This window comes from Thermobia domestica, chromosome 3 (genome assembly GCF_964235325.1).
Source record: "Thermobia domestica chromosome 3, izTheDome1.hap1.1, whole genome shotgun sequence".
In the NCBI taxonomy this organism is placed as follows: domain Eukaryota; kingdom Metazoa; phylum Arthropoda; class Insecta; order Zygentoma; family Lepismatidae; genus Thermobia; species Thermobia domestica.
This window is the reverse complement of record NC_137456.1, coordinates 162,882,591-162,902,165: the sequence shown is the minus strand read 5'-3', so window position 1 is coordinate 162,902,165 and position 19,575 is coordinate 162,882,591. Positions and strand designations below refer to the sequence as shown.

The window sequence follows — 19,575 nt, the reverse complement described above, 5'->3', positions numbered from 1 at the left end:
ATTGTTATGAAAAACAACTCTGAAAATATATCGAGGGACTTTTTTTTCCTGATTAGTTTTTTTTTTCTTCTGTATTATTAATATCATGAAGAGAGAAAGCAGAGGGAGCAAATAAGTATAGTATTATCTTTAGTTCACTGCTTGGCACGAGTCACGTGATATACTTACGTCATTAGGTCACGTTCAGCATTGTGTACAGTGTGTAAGTCATTTAACTGTGGCTGCAAAGTTGTCTTGAGTGAGCAAATAAGACCACTGGTTGTCATGGTGATTTTATAGAAAAAAGTAGGAGTTACAGAGGTGTATACGGACGGAAAGGAGGGGGGTGAGAGAATCTGAATTGCTTCGTCAATATATGCGTTGTTTGTCGTTTTTCTTTTTCCTTTACACTCTTCGATATTCAACTGTTCCGGTCTACATATGTTACATATGTGGCGACGAAGTAGCGCGTGCCCTCCTGCACTTTTCCAATAACAACAAAAGGCATGATTGATTTTTTTTTAAGGCCTTGTACTGATCCCTTTGTATTCTTGTTTTGTAATATTGAAAACTGTTACACAGTCACAGAACAGCAAAAACGTTTAGGGTTCTCGAGTCGGGAGGAATAGGGACGGGACGAGGAGAGCGGTTTGCCATTTTGGATTATATTGAACAAGTTACTACGTGTATGCAAACCAATTGTTAATTCCAATAACGATTTAACAAAATTCACCACTTTCTCTTTTCTGTTTTCTTTTTCGCTTTTGTATAGGTTCATGTGATAGGTTAAATCTGTTAGAATTCAATGCCAGAGACATTTGTTTAATTTTTTATGTCGTAAGTTAGAAATAATGAAAGGCTGTCTAACGCAGGGCGCGAAATTAGAAGTTGTCACATCGCTATTGGTGACCAAATACATTTTAGCTTGGTAGTAGCCATTTGCCCTTTAGTTCCTTTGCCTTAGTTTCTTTTTCTTCGAATGAACTTTCTGATCTGGTTAGTGTATTCAGACTTGAAATTTCATACTTTGGTCTCATGGTAACATTTTTTTAGGGGGGGGGGGGGTAAACTACACACTGGTGTGTTTAGACCCCGAAATACTAGGATGATTTTATGTAGATTTATAAAACTCTACGATCTGGAACGTGTCTTAATATAAGACGATAGTAAACAGGCAGTTTCTTTCTAGAACAGTCGTGTGAATTTCTAGTTTAGCGGAACACAAAGGTAACTGGTGCCCGATTTCAAATAAACCCATTTCTAGTGCAGAACACATTTGTAAGCAAACATCCGTGGAATTACTGCTGAGTAACAATTGAATGGGTGAGTTGAAAAAGGAACATATTCCAAAAACCTCAACTTTCAAACGCTGGGTGGAAACATGAACAAATTCCAGTAATATCTTCGATTTTTCACACATACGTTCCCCTAGACTTCAGTAAAGATGACCTAAAATTAATAAATGCATTCCTTGTTCCTCTCAAGGTGGTGCAAGTACATATAAAATGAATATAACCATCCCAGTTTTGCTTGCCTATTTTCTGGAATGTGTACCTTTTTCAACTCACTCGTTCAATTATAATAACTATTGATAGTTGAAATGCTTCACACGGAGGGAGTAGGTTTACGGATAGTATTTGAACCCCTTTTTCCTCTTAGGATACTATGAGGGATGAATTTGGGAATAAACTGCATTGAGAGTGCCACTCTTCATATAAGCGATCCCGAAGAAGAAAAAAGGTTGGACAGTAATATCGGTGGTTTTAAATTATTTTACGTAATTTCCTCTACACCCCACTCCTCGTCAACCATGCGATGGGGATGAATTTGGACTTAAAAAGGTCACTAATCCTTTCAACGACCACAAAAATTATAAATTGAACTCCAACATATGGGTAGTTACCGAATTCTTTTACATGTCATCCCCGTCATCTCTTCTCCCCATTGCCGAAAATGTCCTAAAATCCTAAGCTAGGCCAGGTCAGGGTGAACTCGTGTATCAAAAATCGGTGCAGTGATCTAGGACGACATAGCAAACAAACATCGCTACATTCATTTCTATTTGTATAGATGAGAAATTATTCTGCCCAAACAGGACTCGAATACAGCATGCCTTCCCTAGTGGTCAGCAACTTCGAAGACTTATCATATCTTGAGAGTGGTTTAACATTTTATTGTGTTTATGAGTCTAAATGAAACATCGTTCACAACGCATTATTACAGCATACATTAAAAAAAATCAATCAATAAATAAAAATAAACATACAAAAATTATGAATTTTTTCAGAAGCTAAAACTGAAAACTCAGTTAACTGTCAGATTCATTTGTGTTTGTGTAACCAAAATCCGTACCTTCTCTGTGAATGGGTAATTGGTTTAGTTTCCGCTTGAGCTACGTGTGTCCTTTGGTGGATTGCATCTGAACCTTCGAAAACATGCTTTGGAATTAGATTTGGGTGCAGGGTTAACGGAGTATTCATTGAGAGTATCTAAACATTCAGATTTAATGACATGTTCCTCAACGTAGGAACTGAAAATTTAAAAAAAAGTTAATACAGCAAGCGATTTTTCTTTTTAAATTCTTGATTAGAAGATGCGTAACTTAGTCTAAGTTCTTAGGAAATTTTAATCGAAAAGAAACTATATACAAAGGTAGGGTAAAAGAAAGATTGAATAGTTTGCCTGTGAAGTAGAGTCTATGGTTAACAAATAGATTTTTTTTTTCATGTATATAAGGGGTATTTCATCCGTGCTTTACTTGCTTTTTACTTCATTCCACTGTGTGTTTACTATCAAAACTATTAAAATTAAATTGTTTACACGTAGTTAAAGACATACACAGGCTGAAAAAAAAGTAATGGTACCACTGTTCTCATGTAATAAGAGCTGTCTCAGCACTAAGAGAGTTCAGTCACTAAAAGGGAATGTGAGGCGATGAAATGTGGCGAGTGGTAATGACTGGTTTATTCCGTCAAAAGCAGCGGTGCCGTAAAGTACAGTAGAGAAGGAAAGTGGAAACACTATTAGAAACATGTTTACAAAAGACGAACCACGTGTTTGGATTAAGATTGAAGTGCATGTAAGCTCAATATAAAACAATGTTTCCAGGTATTTCGTGACTTTTTTCACCAAAATGAAGAAACTACTTCGCGGGAAGCAGTATGGCAAGAAAATCATTCATTCGTGCCATATAATGGTTCCCACTGACGTCTCTGGCATGTAAAATTTGAGGAGAACATCAAAGAAAGTGATTTAAACAGTAGTACAACCCCCAACTTGTTTATTATCTTCGATTCTATTTGTTTCCTTTCTGCTTACTTTCACGGATACTTGTGAGACAAAGAACTCTGTTAAATCGTTTCACAGCCTAAATATAAATATAATTATTTATATGTTACTCTGTCGTTAGTAAATAAATTATAATAGGATACTGAATATTTTGTACTTCAAAATATTGGGGGCAATGCGTCCCCCCGCCAGAGACGCCCGTGGTTTTTCCTGCAAAACATCGACAAAGATTGACGTGTAGACGGTATAGGACGCTTTCCACACGTGTGACAGAAGGTGATAGAGCTAGGAGGCGATTATATTACAGGAATGTAACAAGTGTTGTTCTATGCATAACGTCAGGTACGAATTATCAAATGTGGCCATTACCTTTTATCCGTATATGTAATACATCACTGCAACCATAATAATATTTTATAATTAAATTGTTCAAATATGTTTTTACACAAAGGTGTTACAACGAAGTGCTAAAAAGGTGTCAACTTCAATTAAAAGAAATATATGATGGCTCTAAAGTTTATATATTTATTTATTTTAATCATAAAATTCCAAATATTGTCCACATTCAATATCTTTCTTCATCATTCAAGTTGTTGGATTCAAATCTAACGTCCCTTTTTGCAGTGAGGCCATGATACCTGAACCTACAGCTTAACGTGCGATCTGAACCACATGAATTTCCAATTAGAATCTAATCCAACTTTCCCGCTCCAAAAGATCGTTCGCTAACCATGTAACTATGACGAGAGCTCTTCAATCGTTCAAATATTTGATTTTACTTTGATTGCTTCTCGTATTAGTCCATTGTACGAGTTTCTAGTCTTTTTTTTTTTTTTTTTTTTCATCAAGTTAATCAATTGCCATAAACTTGATGGGCCTTATGCAGAGTCGTTCTGACAATCGATTAGTGTCATACTAAAGTGTTCTACTAACATGTTTACTGCAGTAGTCGTGCTCTTAGTATTACTCTAATCAAACATCAAAACGACTCTGCATAAGGCGGGATCTGTTTTGGAAAATACTAAAAGGGAAACACGTAAAACACCCCATAACAACGTACTAGTAGTAAACCATGAACTTTTCTGTTAGAAAAAACTTTTTTTTTTTTTTTAAATTTACCACAGTTATGCATGTGAATGTAACGCAACATTTCTTCACAATTTGGATGTTACCTCTATTCGCAGAACAAGTGGTATATAAATGGCGCACGTCACTTTTTTTGTAGTTATTTATAAAATGATTTTTTTAACGTATGTAACTTTATGGTCTTGTAGTCCATACTATAAATACTTGCAAATCCAACTGCAGCTGACACGCGGAGAAGCACGACGCAAGTGAGAGATCTACTAGCGCTCTAGTAAAGTGTATCGAAAACTTTTAAAATAATTTAGTTTTTTTTTTTTTTTCAGTAGCTAAACGATGAAAGTAAGAATGATTTTTAGTTTGTACGCGCCAACTACATGACTGCCCAGGGACTCAAGCACTCATTGGATATTTGCGTTGGAATTAATTTCGAAATTAAATAATATCGAAAAAAATAGATAATCTAACATGAGCTTTAACACTGAACCTATATATATATATATATATATATATATATATATATATATATATATATATATATATATATATATATATATATATATATATATATATATATATATTGATATTGTATTTAAGTACAAGATCCGATAGAACAAGGTCTTTTTCAGCTAGGTGGGCTATTTTTATTCAATATTTTAGACGCTGATCATTAAATATGTTTATAATTTTAATCTGCGTCTTTCCTTTGGCCAATATCGCTCAACCCTCCTAAAATAGGTAAAGGAAATCTCAATGTTTAGTTTGAGTTTTGTTTAAATTTAAGTACGGAGATTTGAAAAAGGAAAAGAAAGAAATAAAAACATTTTTGCAATTTAAAAATTAATTTCACAGTTCATTCTATTTCAGTAGCCTGTGACTCCTTGATGGTTTTGCACATTTCTCAGAGTCTTCCGACTTAGGAACCACTGGTCTATTCGATACGTTAAAAAAAAAAAAAAAAAAAAAAGACTTTTGTACTTTGTCTTACAAGTACCGAAGCGTAGGAACCCATTGCAAAAATTAAAATAACGGTAAGAAAACGGCAAAGCTCATACTTTTCCAGTAAAATGATAGGTTTGATACTCAAAGCAGTTGTTGCCATTGCCATTCGATTGGATTACATTTGCTATGCATTTACCTGTGTTCCGTTTATGCAACAGGGGAATTTTATGAAGCAATATTGTTGATTGATAGCAAATAGGAAAAAAAAGTGATCCTTAAAGTAACGTAACACAATGCTGTAGTTACACCTTTATCCAATTTCGACAAAGATTCCCTTTATCCTTTCCTAAAAATTAATGTCAAAAGTTCCTCACAAAATAAGATTTTTCCATAGATTATCATCACTGCTGCACACACTCCTATAGTATTTAGATCGGTATCCTTCTTTTACTGAATATAAATGGTTTATTTTCATGAGTGGTACACCCACATGCACAATTCTAACATTTGTTCAAAGTAGGAAATTAGCAATTACGTTACAAGGGTTATAGGCGGAAAGTACTTAGCAAAAATAGCACCATGTTGTGGAGAAAAGAGGTGAATCAGTCTGCTTGTTTTTACTATTGGAAGGTTGGAATTATGTAATGGTTCATTGGATTCTACAAGTGATTGGAATTTGAAGGTATCTTAGGCAGATAGTAAGAACAGAATCACAGATAATGTTACGAATACGAAGAAATAACAGTTCAATGACATTGAGTAATAAGAGCTATTTCTTTCACAGATTTTATGGTCGTTGTAGTAGTGAAAAATGGAGATGGTTTTACGAGATACCATGCTTAAGCAGGAAATGTTTCTATCTAACATTTATAACGCCTCTCCAAGTGGGACCGCGGTGGCTCAGTGGTTGAGCGTTCACCTCTGGTGTATAGAGTCCTTGGTAAGTTTTGTATTTAGATGGAGTAGATATGAGGGAAAAGCTTGCACACCAATATACGCTTTCTCCTCGTACCTATTCTGTCCAATACAGAACTTTGTACACACATTTCTTATCCCCTATAGTATTTTTTCGAGATACATTTGGATTGTGTGCTTTTATCCGGGCCATTCCAGAGGGGTCCCAAGTTGATGGGAGGGATTTCTGGAGGGAATTTTCCCGACATTCTTTCAATTTTCCCTTTCCAAGTACGTTATGGGCCCCAATACATAGCACCTCTAGAAAGCTCGTTTCATGCTGATGAGAATGAACTATAAACCATGACTTTCCAATGAACAGTTTTGATGCAATAGCAAGTCCAGGATTATCTACATATTAACAGAGTTAATGGGTCCCAGGGACTTACACGGTTGTCCATGGTACCTAATTTTTAGTGCATGAACATTTTGTTATGTTTATCGAATGGAGTAGCTATGATTTGGATGTCCGGATGACAGATTCATATCCGTTCCTTATAAGTAAAAATTATTCTAAAGCCTGTAATTCTTAGGGGAAAAAATCCATTCACCGCCTTACTGCAAGCAAGCACCATGGCGTCTGCTCTGCAGGAGTGCAACGCCGTTCAGGTTAACATTTAATTATGGTCATGTTCAGTAATCGGTGAGAATTCAGTGATCAACTGCTGTCATGTTTTCTCTAAAATGAAACCGAGGAGACACGAACATAGCGACGAACTGAGTGGAAGCTATGCGTTTGACCTGCTCCTACCAGTGTCATGATCAGTGGCGTATTTACGATTTTGTTTCGGGGGAGGATTTGCTAACTTTATTCCTGGAAATGTGAAAATTCTGCAGGATGTTTCATTTATTTTAATATAGCAAATAGAATTTCGGGGGGGGGGGGCTTAAGCCCGGGAACCCTCCTTAAATACGTCACTGGGCATAATAAAATATAGTACATCAATTTATAGAATGTCCATTCGCTAAGAAATAAAGGAATTTGTTAATTCCTGCTAAATAAACTGTTATACCGTGCACAAACATTTCTGTATCAAAACTTCTCATATCACATTTTACAAAGATTTGTTAGAAAGGTGTCAAAACTTATTACAGCAAAGGGGTTGTAAATAGAGCGTTCATGAATATGAAAACAAGCAAATTAAGAGAGGAATAAGTCGGAGCAGATTAATGACCGGCTCACATTAACAACATTTAGAATAAAAATAGATCGTCTTTTGAGCAGAAGCGTTGTAAATATTAAACATTTCTGCTTATACGTAAGTCTATGGTATCTCCTAAAACCAAGCTGTTTATTCACCACTATTTACAATGTCCATGAATGTGAAAGAAATAGCTTTTATTACTCAATGCCATTGAACAGGCAATTCTTCGTATTCGTAATTGTACAATATGAATGTATATATTTGTAACTTCACTAAAGTACAATAACAATGCTAAAAACAATATTCATACTAGTGGACTGTAAGGCTTGATTCGTACACCACATGAATGCAACCAAATATAAATTCACTGTATTTAATGATTACAATTTCAGTTTGCACACAAAAATAATACACAAGAATAAACATATTCACAAGGTTCTTAGTTGTAAATGCTTATAATACGATGGCTTATTGTTTGTGCTAAAATGTATGATCTTCGACCATAATATATGGTCCACCAAAACTGCATGTTCTTGCTGCCTCCACATTCACACACACCAAAACAATAGAAAGGTGTTAAGCAACTTGAACACTGTTGCCAGCTAAAGGCACACACACTGTTAAATACACAAATAATCCCAAACATACTCCCCCCTGTTGGTCAGCTAAGGTCTGACCAAATAAAACTAAATGATACATATAAAAAACGAAACAAAGACAAAACTTGAACTGTACTTATTTTTAGATTACTCAAATCTCAATTCTAATCCTTGTTATATGGTAATGCAACTAGTTTGTTGATGGAACGTTTATATGTTCCAGTTGTAGTACGAACCGTCACTACACGAACTAAGAAATCCTTTCCTGGGAACACCTTTTCAATGATGCCCAATTTCCACTGCAATGCAGGAATGTTGTCTTCAATCAGCAAAACTACATCTCCGACCTTGAGATTGTGTTGCGGTGAAGTTGTCTTAGAGCGTTGTTGAAGACCATGTAAATAATCTCGGGACCATCTCTTCCAAATGTGTTGTTTTAGTTGTTGTATCTTCTGCCAACGAGATAAGCGGTTGTGTGGTAGATCGGTGAGGTTAGGCTTTGGTAAAGTTGTAAGTGCTTCTCCAATTAAAAAATGTCCAGGGGTGAGAACACTGATGTCGTTAGGCTCACATGATAGCACTGTAAGTGGTCGAGAGTTGAGACAGGCCTCAATCTGTGTCAGTAATGTTGCAAACTCTTCATATGTTAACACTGCACCCTTTGTAATACGAACTAGATGGTATTTCATTGATTTTATACCGGCTTCCCATAGTCCTCCAAAATGCGGCGAATTTGGTGGTATGAAGTGCCACTGAATTCCTTCGGTCGATGCAAAATCATGAACTTGAGAACTAAAAGGATCTGATGAAAACAGCTGATACAATTCTTTCAATTCGTTGTTGGCTCCAACGAAATTTGTGCCATTGTCGCTGTATATATTGAGACATCTTCCTCGTCTGGCTATGAATCTGCGTAAAGCTGCTATGAATGACTGCGCACTAAGATCTGTTACCAATTCCAGATGTATTGCCTTGGTGGATAAACAAACAAATAATGCAACATATGCCTTACGTACAGATCTATTTCTAACTGCTCCTGATTTTATGTAAAACGCTCCCGCGTAGTCCACGCCTACGTTTAGGAATGGTCTGGCTTGCTGCACACGAGCTGCTGTGTGGAGTTCTTGTACTGAAAGACCTTATGTTAGTTTGTTTTGCTTGTGTCTAATGTTATGAACAAAACGTCTACAATATGCTATTGTCCTAACTAACCTTGACAATTTTGAGAATCTTGTTATGGTTTTATTGCACCAATTGTCTAAAGTGACTGTCAATGTTATGGTTCCCTTACTCTCTGGAACTTGATCTGGTTGCAATGAATCCTTACTTGTGACTGACCAATTAGATTCTAAACTAGAAAGCCATTGTGGACCGTGCCACCATAATGAATTGTCCTTTATGGAAACTGCATCTATTCCTCTTGAAATCAAATCTCCAGGGTTGTCTGAAGAAGTTACATGTTTCCAACAGCTAACGTCAGTTAAGTCTTGAATTTGAGCCACTCTGTTGGCCACGAAAGGTTTCCATTTATTACACGGAGAAGCTAGCCATGCCAACATGATTTGGGAGTCGGTCCATAAATGGACGCTACTTATGTTCAATTTTAAAATTGGTAAAATCTTGTGAACTAATTTTGCCAAAACAACTGCTGCGCATAACTCCAGACGTGGGAGAGTGATTTTCTTGACTGGGGCCACACGTGATTTAGCACATAATAATTTAACTTATATTTCTCCTTGCTGATTGATCAATCGTATATAAATGCAAGCTCCATATGCTCTTTGAGAAGCATCTGAAAAACCATGGATCTGAATCTCCGCTATGTCTCCTTCAACGAGTACATAGCTGTCGAATTTAATCTGATTGATTAATGGAAGCTGCTTGTATAATTGAGCCCATTTCTTTGCTAATTCCATTGGTATATTGTCGTCCCATTGAACCTTTTGCCGCCACAATTCTTGCAAAAATATTTTGTATGAAATGACAACTGGTGAAATTACTCCTAATGGATCGAATATAGAGGCAATGATTGAAGCAATCTGGCGTTTAGTAATGCACTCTTGAACCTTCATTGTTGACGTCTTGCTTTCAACGAGAAATATATCCTTGTCTGGATGCCATGACAATCCTAATGCCTTGACGCCTTGGCCTTCGTGGAGCTGGATTGGACGTTGCACTTCTCGAAGCTCTGGCGAGATGGATTCTAATAACCTTGGATCATTCGAACTCCATTTCCTAAGTGTAAAACCTCCCTTTCCCAGTAACTCTATCAATTGCTTCTGGACCTCTAGAGCTTGCTGTATGTTGCTCATGCCACTACAAACATCGTCAATATAGAAATCTCGACGTAATATTTCTGCTGCTACAGGGTAATTATGCTCTTCTTCGTCTGCTAATTGCTGTAGGCATCTTGTGGCCACAAATGAAGCACATACCGTACCATACGTTAGTGTTTTCAACTCAAAAACTTGAATCGGTTCATTTCTAGATCTTCTCCACAATATACGTTGTAATGGCGTGTCTTCTGGATGAACATTGACCATGCGATACATCTTAGCGATATCTGCAGTGAATACTATCGAATGAGTTCTAAAGCGCAAAATGATAGAAAACAAATCTTGCTGTATTGTAGGACCAACTAAGAGAATGTCGTTGAGGCCTTTTCCGCTGTCAGATTTTGCTGAAGCAGTGATTATTGTCCAACGTACGTGATAACACCACATATAGGCCGACACAAACACATTTCTCTTCACAACAGCACAGAACAATTCTCAGAAATCTTTGCACTCATCCGGCCCGGAGGACCAATGTACAATATGAATGTATATATTTGTAACTTCACTAAAGTACAATAACAATGCTAAAAACAATATTCATACTAGTGGACTGTAAGGCTTGATTCGTACACCACATGAATGCAACCAAATATAAATTCACTGTATTTAATGATTACAATTTCAGTTTGCACTCAAAAATAATACACAAGAATAAACATATTCACAAGGTCCTTAGTTGTAAATGCTTATAATACGATGGCTTATTGTTTGTGCTAAAATGTATGATCTTCGACCATAATATATGGTCCACCAAAACTGCATGTTCTTGCTGCCTCCACATTCACACACACCAAAACAATAGAAAGGTGTTAAGCAACTTGAACACTGTTGCCAGCTAAAGGCACACACACTGTTAAATACACAAATAATCCCAAACAGTAATTCTCTGATCTGTTCATTTCCGTAAACATTACTATCTGCCTAAGATAACTTCAATTCCAATCGTTAGTATTACTTTTTTTTTTTTTTTTTTAAATATCGGAAACGCTTAAGCTTTTGTACTGCTAGTTAAACCTGTGCAAATACGACAACGGTCCCATGTTTACGAGCTCAGAAATTTCGTGTTGTACAGAAATGAACCAGCCAGTGCACGATAGATCAAGTGAAATTTTGTGTTCTTTTGGTTCCCTTAATTTTATGATAATGTACGATTATTTCGAATGACAGGCCTATCCTTTACGTTACAGAATTTAGAACAAAATCTTGCACTAGTAGTTTCCAAGTGGTCATCATAATTCTATGAAACGGTTAACAGGGTGTTAGTTATATGATAAATTGTAATATTAATTATGTTTATTTTGTTACTCTAAAAGTGTTTAGAACGTCTCATAATTCAGTGATCATGTTTTATGTAAATAGCAAGTGTTATAACTTAAATAGCCTTGAAATTATCTTTATCCAACTATTTCGTAAAGACATTCGATTTTACGATGTTTGACGGTCAAATGGATCACTATATGATAACGAAACGAAGAAAAAGAACGTCTGATTAGGGCTAGAGGTTTATTTAGCAAAGCAAGGAATGGAACATAGAAGACATGGAGAGGGTAACGAGTCAATGAACCAAAGGCAACTAAATCGGACTGCTGAATTTCATCATCAAGTATTATATGAAGTTCAAAATCGTTTGTTGAAGGGAACTACATTTGCTAAAACTTCCAATAGAATTCAAATTACCTAAGCATTATGTAGCAGAAGAAATGTTTAACGAAATAAGGCATGAGATTTTCAGTTCTCCCTTTTTTTGCAATATTATTTTACAAAATAACAGTCGTGATGACTTTAAACTCTGTTACACTACGCGACAAACGGTGTCAACGTGGAAAAATGATTTCCATGATTCACAGATGTTATTGGACATCGATCAGCCGCTGTAATAGTCGAGCATGTGTAAAAGTTAAATTAACTTGACGTCCCACGATGAGGTCATTTAAGCTAAAGACGACGAATGATTATGAAAAAATAGTAGAATGATAATGTAAAAGGAAACTGAAAACTTCGAGAAAACCCATGGATTTCCTGTTAGTAACGCATGCTAATATTCTATTACATTGGCTTTGACAATACCGAAGGATGTATTAACAGTCGTGACCTGTTCTCCGATCGAAAACATCACCACACGCCATTGCAAGTGGGTAGAAGCTCGCTTGCTTCACCCAAATCAATTTATTGTTCAATACATTCCGACCTAATATCGAGGCTAGTGTCATATGCAACAAAGGCAAGTAATAGACCAACGAAAGAGGACTTGGAGCTTTCATCATCTACAAATAGATAAATACAACAAAAGGTAGTAAGCGATAGGTAAAGAAGATGAGGAATCCACGCTTTATATCATATTTTAGTTTTTCCTCTGTAGAACTAAGAATATATGCTATCACTATTTGTATCAATAGTCTAGTTTGTTCAATAAACTATTCCGAAACTAAACTACAAAAATTCTACGAGTTGCTGCTAATTATCTATCCCAAAAGTTACAGAACCCAATGCAGAAAGATGTGACTATTTGATGTATTTCAGGCACCTATTCATCAGCTTATCAAAACACTGAAGGCGAAGTTACGTGTAAGATTTAACGTCTAAAATTATTCTTTGAAGTTTTAAAAGTAATATCTGAATGATTGATCTAAATTATTCCAGCAATTCCACAGTGTGAAGTATTTCTATGAACTAAATAGTATTAATACAATGCGCATTGAGATCCAAGATGTGTAGAACGAAACTATTACGAAACCTGATTTTATTTATACTTTTACCGCCTTATGCAGAGTCGTTTTGAAGTATGGTTACCGTCATACTAAAGGTCTGACTACTACAGGAATTTTGTGTTAGTAGGACTCTTTAGTATGGCACTAATCATGCGTCAAAATGAATCTGCATACCTGCAATAATGAATCTATTATTTTCTTGTATCAAATCCATAAAAGCCAATGGGTTTTTAAAAAATCTTGTAATTTCAAAGAGCTTTTACCGAAAGACAACTTCAAGGCAAGTGCTTGTAATCAATACGTTGATTCGATTGTCGTTATTCAAAGCTTTCTGCAACGGAATTCGCTAGCTATAATTTAAATACTTCATGATATGCCTCATATTACTGTCAACACGAAGATTTGTGTGCTTGATCAGAAAATCAAACCGGGATCATATGTACTAATGACAAATACACGCTAACTATTCCGATATAGTTCATAATATATTAAGCACATATTATTCCTATTTCTGAATATACCTAAGTAATTCTAGCTTGTTGATTTGATAGTAACTACACATGCGCTATCGTGACAAAAGAAAGCCTTAAACGATCTACTTGGCGCCCTTCTATATTTTCTCATCGCTGAATTTACAGCAACGTGGAGCAACATTAAAAAGTGTTACCACAACCAATATATGCTCATATTATAACATTATATTGTTATAGTTTGCCAAGTATTTCATTTAGTGTAACATGTGAAAAACTTTTGGTTACAATATTATATGATTTCTCTACTAGTCAGCCTTTTATAAATGTGTACGTGATGTATTTTTTTCACTTTCACTAACTTTTCACCTTTATTTGACGTAAATCTCTCCCGAAACTGCTATAAGAGCTCTGATGTAAGAGCAGTACCTTCATCACCTCTTTTCCTTCATCCCTCTCTTACCCTGGAGACTCTTAACTTCTGGTTTCCCCAGGAGAAGCAACCACACTAACAATGACGTCACGATGTGTTTGTGGAAATGTGTTTTGTTCGTGCGCGTGCGTCTGGTTCCCATGAGGATTCCAGGCCCATTGTGTGGTCTTCCATCAATAGAACGGTCCTTGTGTGAGATAGACGGCTCATGTGTGTGTTTAGTAACACAAGATTATTTTTCTGAAGTTAGATTCCTACTTTGTTTACTGTTTTTTTTTTTTTTAATCTCCAAAGGAAAGGGGGACAAGTTATAGAGCTAGTAAGACCTTACAAGAGAACATTCCCACCATGAAGACCGTCTGCGTATTTCTCACACGAACTACTGTAATACAAGTATTATTTTTCACCAAATGAATTATAAGATACATTGTCACGCTACAAGAACTTGTAGCTGTAAAAAAGATCTATTTACTGTTTAGATGTTACAACTTGCTGAAAGCAAGAAAGGCATATCCACCCATGCAGCACTGCATCTAGTGGACAAACAGTGAATCTCCTCAGTAAATCATGTATTTTGGCGCACTTCCCCTCCCTGTCCAAAAGAATCTGTTGTTTTGGAAGCGGCGAAACTGGTTTTTCCTTTGTTAGTGGGAGGGCGATAGCAGGTAGCAAGCAAGACGCCCCAGAAAGTTACACATGGTTCAACTCCTTGCAAGATGGAAGAAATGTTGTGTCCGTTTCAACAAGAACTTGTAGCTGTCATAAAAATCTTGAAACCTTACCATATTTCACCATGTAAACAGTCTTTAAAGGGACACACAACATTTTTTTTCCATCTTGCAAGGAGTTGAACCATGTGTAAAGCCACATTGCCACGTTAAATGAATCTTGTAGCTGTCATTAAAAAAAAAAAAAAAAAAAAAAAACTTTCAATCCGATCTTTCTATTTACTCTTTACATGTTACAACTTCTTGAAGGCACACATGCAGCACTGCACTCTAGTGGACAAACAGTGAACCTCCTTATTAAAAGCATGTATTTTGGCGCACTTCCCTTCCCTGTCCAAAAGAATCCGTTGTTTTGGAAGCGGAGAAACTGGTTTTTCTTTTATGTCAGCGGGAGGGCGATAGCGGGTAGCAAGCAAGACGGTCCAGAAAGTTGCGCATCGTTCAACTCCTTGCAAGATGGAAAAAATGTTATGACCCTTTCAAGACTATGTGTACACGGTGAAATATGGTAGGGTTTCAAGAGTTTTTTTTTTTTTTTTTTTTTTTTTTAATGATAGCTACAAGTTCTTCTAACGTGACAATATGGCTTAATTTCCTGGGACGTCTTGCTTGCTACCTGCTACCGCCCTCCTGCTGACAAAGGAAAAACCAGTTTCGCCGTTTCCAAAACAACGGCTTATTTTGGACAGGGAGGGGAAGTGCGTTAAAATACATGTTTTTAATGAAGGGGTTCACTGTTTGTCCACTAGATGCAGTGCTGCATGGGTGGATATACTTTTCTTGCTTTCAGGAAGTTGTAACATCTAAACAGTAAATAGAAAGATTTTTTTTTATGACAGCTACAAGTTCCAGCGTGACAACGTGCCTTTACATATACTTATTAAGAATAGAGGCTATATACTGGCATAGTGCCACACTGGTAGTGCACTCAGTTCTGGTGCGAAGATAGGTACAATCTCAGAGCACGTGAGGCTATAGTTTAAAACCGTCCACTGACCTTTGAAACTATGCGAAGGACTTGGTTACCGAAACAAGGGTAAATTTTGAGAAACTATCTAGCTTAAGTTATATACTTCACATAATTTAATTACCTTAAAAATGTTTGCAAAGTTCTTTAGATTATTGCAAATGGGCAAATAAATGTGAAAATTGGCGCTGCGTACAGAAAAGAAATTAGGAAGAGTGTATTATCTACAATAAAAGTACATTTATTATTTATTTATTTAGAGAGAGAATACTCATTAGAAAGGTTTGAAATGCTATCTTATAAAGTGGAAACTAGAGGACTTATATGAAAGAGGCAGATTCTAACTTAATATCCTTCCCTGGGCATGACTTTGGTATAAATTTTATGTCTTCATAAGAAAAAACATGTAAATTTCATTCGTTCAGAGATCTTAGTTAATTTCGTGTTGTTTCTGCAATAAGCAACTGAAGGCCAATATTGAATATAATTTTGTATTCAGACTTGGCTACATTGAAAAGTTTTTTCAAATCAGTCCCATTTATTCTCTTAATACATGTCGGAAACCAGACCCTCTCTCATTTTTCAAGATTAAAGCTAATATTTCACACCATATAAGCGTATCTTGCTTTTCCGAGTGCAAGTTTCACTAATAAAGTAATATTCATTTTGGAACTATAAACGTCTGAAGAAAACCGTTTGATTAAGTCAATGCAGCATAAATTTATAGAAGTATAATAATGATAGCTTAATATTAACAACAGGGACTGTCAAATTGAGGGCGCGAACCCTAAGAAAGTTAAATTCTAGCAAAGGGATAAACTGAAATCTACCGAAATATTGTACCGTAGACTAAAAGAGTGTCAGAATTAATGCATGATGTGTATTCGCATTTTCGATTGCACGCACAAAAAAAGTTCTTCGGCGGCAAGATAGTTAAATCAAATTAATATGTGCCACTAGTGGTGTGCGTGACACTTCCTAGATATCACCCATAGTCAATGCAATTATTCTACTTTCGAAAAATAGCTAAAATTTATTTGATATAGCTAATTTGAGTGAAGAAGTATTTAGTTGTATTAAGTTGCTCCATAATCACCTCCAAAATAGACACTTTGTTCAACGATACCCAACCACCAACGCTCCTACTAAATTTCGAAAACTCCGTAAAAATCCTAGTTTTGGGTACATGTATATTAAGCTTCAACGATTTGAGATAGGCTTTACCCACTTTCCAAAACTGTCATCCTTCAGGAACATTGATGTACACAAAAATTACTTAAGGGGACCTGAAGTTTCCAAGTTCATATAATTTCAGGTGTTTGTATAGTAAATGCTTATTTCTACATAGTATCTTGTTCAAGAGGAGGTAAACTCCGAAACCCCTATTGCGTACGCCTATGTAGGAGGCAGATTCCGTGTCCGAAAAGGTGATGATTTTGCAGCGGAAAACTAGTGTGCTTCGATCGTTCTGCGGTAGGACGAATTCCTGATAGAGAATTTAATTGTCCATGCGCTACAATTCAAGTCTTTTGAACTCTACATCCTTATACATACGCTTTATGTCAAAGATATCAATTGCCAAGTACACCCGTTGAAAATCCTGCCTGATACAATGGTTGATCTTAACGACCTCTCTATGATTTCGATGCCAAAGAGCACGGAGGTGAGTCGTGCTTCAAAATCTCATTTTGTATCGATACAGGAAGCGTAACTGCAGGGATTCGTAATTAAATTTGATGTTAAAGAAAATAATTTTTTAACTTTCATGTTGAGATAATCATAATATTATCGCAGCTGTAAACGCAACACAATGAATTCAATTTATATCTAAACAAGCTACAGGAGCATAAAACTGATACATCCAGTAGCATATTAATCTCACATAACACCCATTCTACTTCAAAAACCCCGTCTAGGACGGTATAAGTAATGATGATAAAGACTATGGCGAATCAACAGCATTTGATCTATTCAACGACTTAAACGTGGACGAATTAAATCTACGTTACTTAGTTATACAGGGTATTTCAAAACAACACGGACAACGTTTGGGAAGTGATTTCTGACACCAAGATAAGACAAAAAGTATAGATCAACCTGGGTGCAGAAATGCTTCTTTTTGGACTTATAGGCTGCCGAAAACATGAAAAAATGATTTCTAAAGGTCCACAGCTCCAAACTTATGGAACCCACATTAGTCGGGTCAAGACTTCACTTAAGAATTATTGTGTGTTCTATCCAAATATTCAAGTTTCAGAATCCTGTGGTACTTCCGCAACAATTTTTATAAAGGTAGTTGGTGAGCACTTCAAATTATATGCCCGGTGAGCACTCCCTCTATAAAAATTGTTGTGAAGTACCACAGGATTCTGAAACTTGAATATTTGGATAGAACATACAATAATTCTTAAGTGAAGTCTTGACCCGACTACGGTAGGTCCCACAGTTTTGGGCCTATGGACTTTTAAAGTTCAATTTTTCATGATTTCGGCAGCCTATAACTCCGAAAGGAAGCATTTGTAAACCCAGGTTGGTCTACACTTTTTGTCTTATCTTGGTGTCAAGAATCACCTCCCAAACGTTGACGGTGTTGTTTTGAAACACCCTGTATAGTGCTCATTGGACAAAACACTCGAAACAATAAAGATTCATCTTAGCCTGGAGAAATTGTTATCCTTCGTTTTTCATTATCATTTGACCATGAAGAAGACGCCTGAAACATACACAATCCCCGTATACAACTATGTTGTGTTGGAACACGTAACTCAGATTATTTTGCTTTATTTTTTAAAACCCAACATTTCCAATGTGCCCCTAAAAATGTAATAAAGAAATAACGGTCGCGTTTTTTTAAAATATTGAATTAGAACTGGACAATCTACACAAAATTAGTAATCGACCAGCGAAAACGGTACGTTTCTAGCACTTGTGGTTTTTGAGATGTTATTGTCGAAAGGATTGGAGATAAACATACAAATTTTTCTTTGGAGACAAATAAACTTAGCATTTTAATAGATAGATAGTATAAATTATATTTATCAAGGATATTTTTTTACCCAACTGTACAATGCTTGAATGAAGGGAGATAGTAACACTTAAAAAAAAAAAACGAACAGGAAACGTTAAAGAATTTATTTCCTACTCACCGCACTACAAAGAAAACATTTATAAATCTTTTCAAAAACTTTAGAAAAAAAGAATGCATTCTGTGTTGTGTTTATTCACTCAAACATCTGTATGCGAAGCGTTATTCTCTTCTCTTCAGTGGAAGAGGAAATGCTTACACCTGTTAAACAAGATGTTTCACGATTCGCGGTGAGAAAGATCCCCACCCTCTCTAAATAAGTGTCTGCCTAAATTTTCCGAAGGAGTTCTCAAAGAACGGATTTTTTTTTTTTAAACGGAAGTGGCGGGAATATTTTACTGTCTTAACGACATTGTAGCGTTCCAAATGACAGTAGAAAGACACTAAAATGAAAACACTTTCTATATTATATATATATATATATATATTTATTAAGTTGCATTTCAAAGTGTGAACACACGTGTCTAACCTCTTCTTATTCAAAGTAACATCAAAAAGAAAATATGAAGATTAAATTGTAATAATTCTTCATTTAAATTTAAGAAAAAAAGTAAAAATATTTTACTTTTTATTTTTGATATTTTATCTGAGTTGGAGGATGAAATATGTAATATAAGTTTACAAAATAGCTCGAGGAAATACATACAAGGCCAGATATATAAATTTGCGAGATACGTATCTTTCTGTATAGACCAGACCAATGTAGACAGTTCAGAGATTGCTTCGTAAAAGACTGTTTTCACTAATACACAATAGAGTTGATTTTGAGTTTAACGTTCCTTTGAACAGCGAGGCTATATGAAGCGCGGAGTCATCTACTGATTAACGTGGAATCCGAACCACATGAGCTCCCGCCGG

The 19,575-nt window shown here is 35.9% G+C and overlaps 1 protein-coding gene across 4 annotated transcripts in view; it reads right to left on the bottom strand.

Moving 5' to 3' along the window:
* The window catches only part of LOC145680853 (potassium voltage-gated channel subfamily KQT member 1-like), a 422,605-nt gene that overhangs the window by 328,417 nt on the left and 74,613 nt on the right, over positions 1–19,575 (bottom strand). The window lies entirely within an intron of this gene.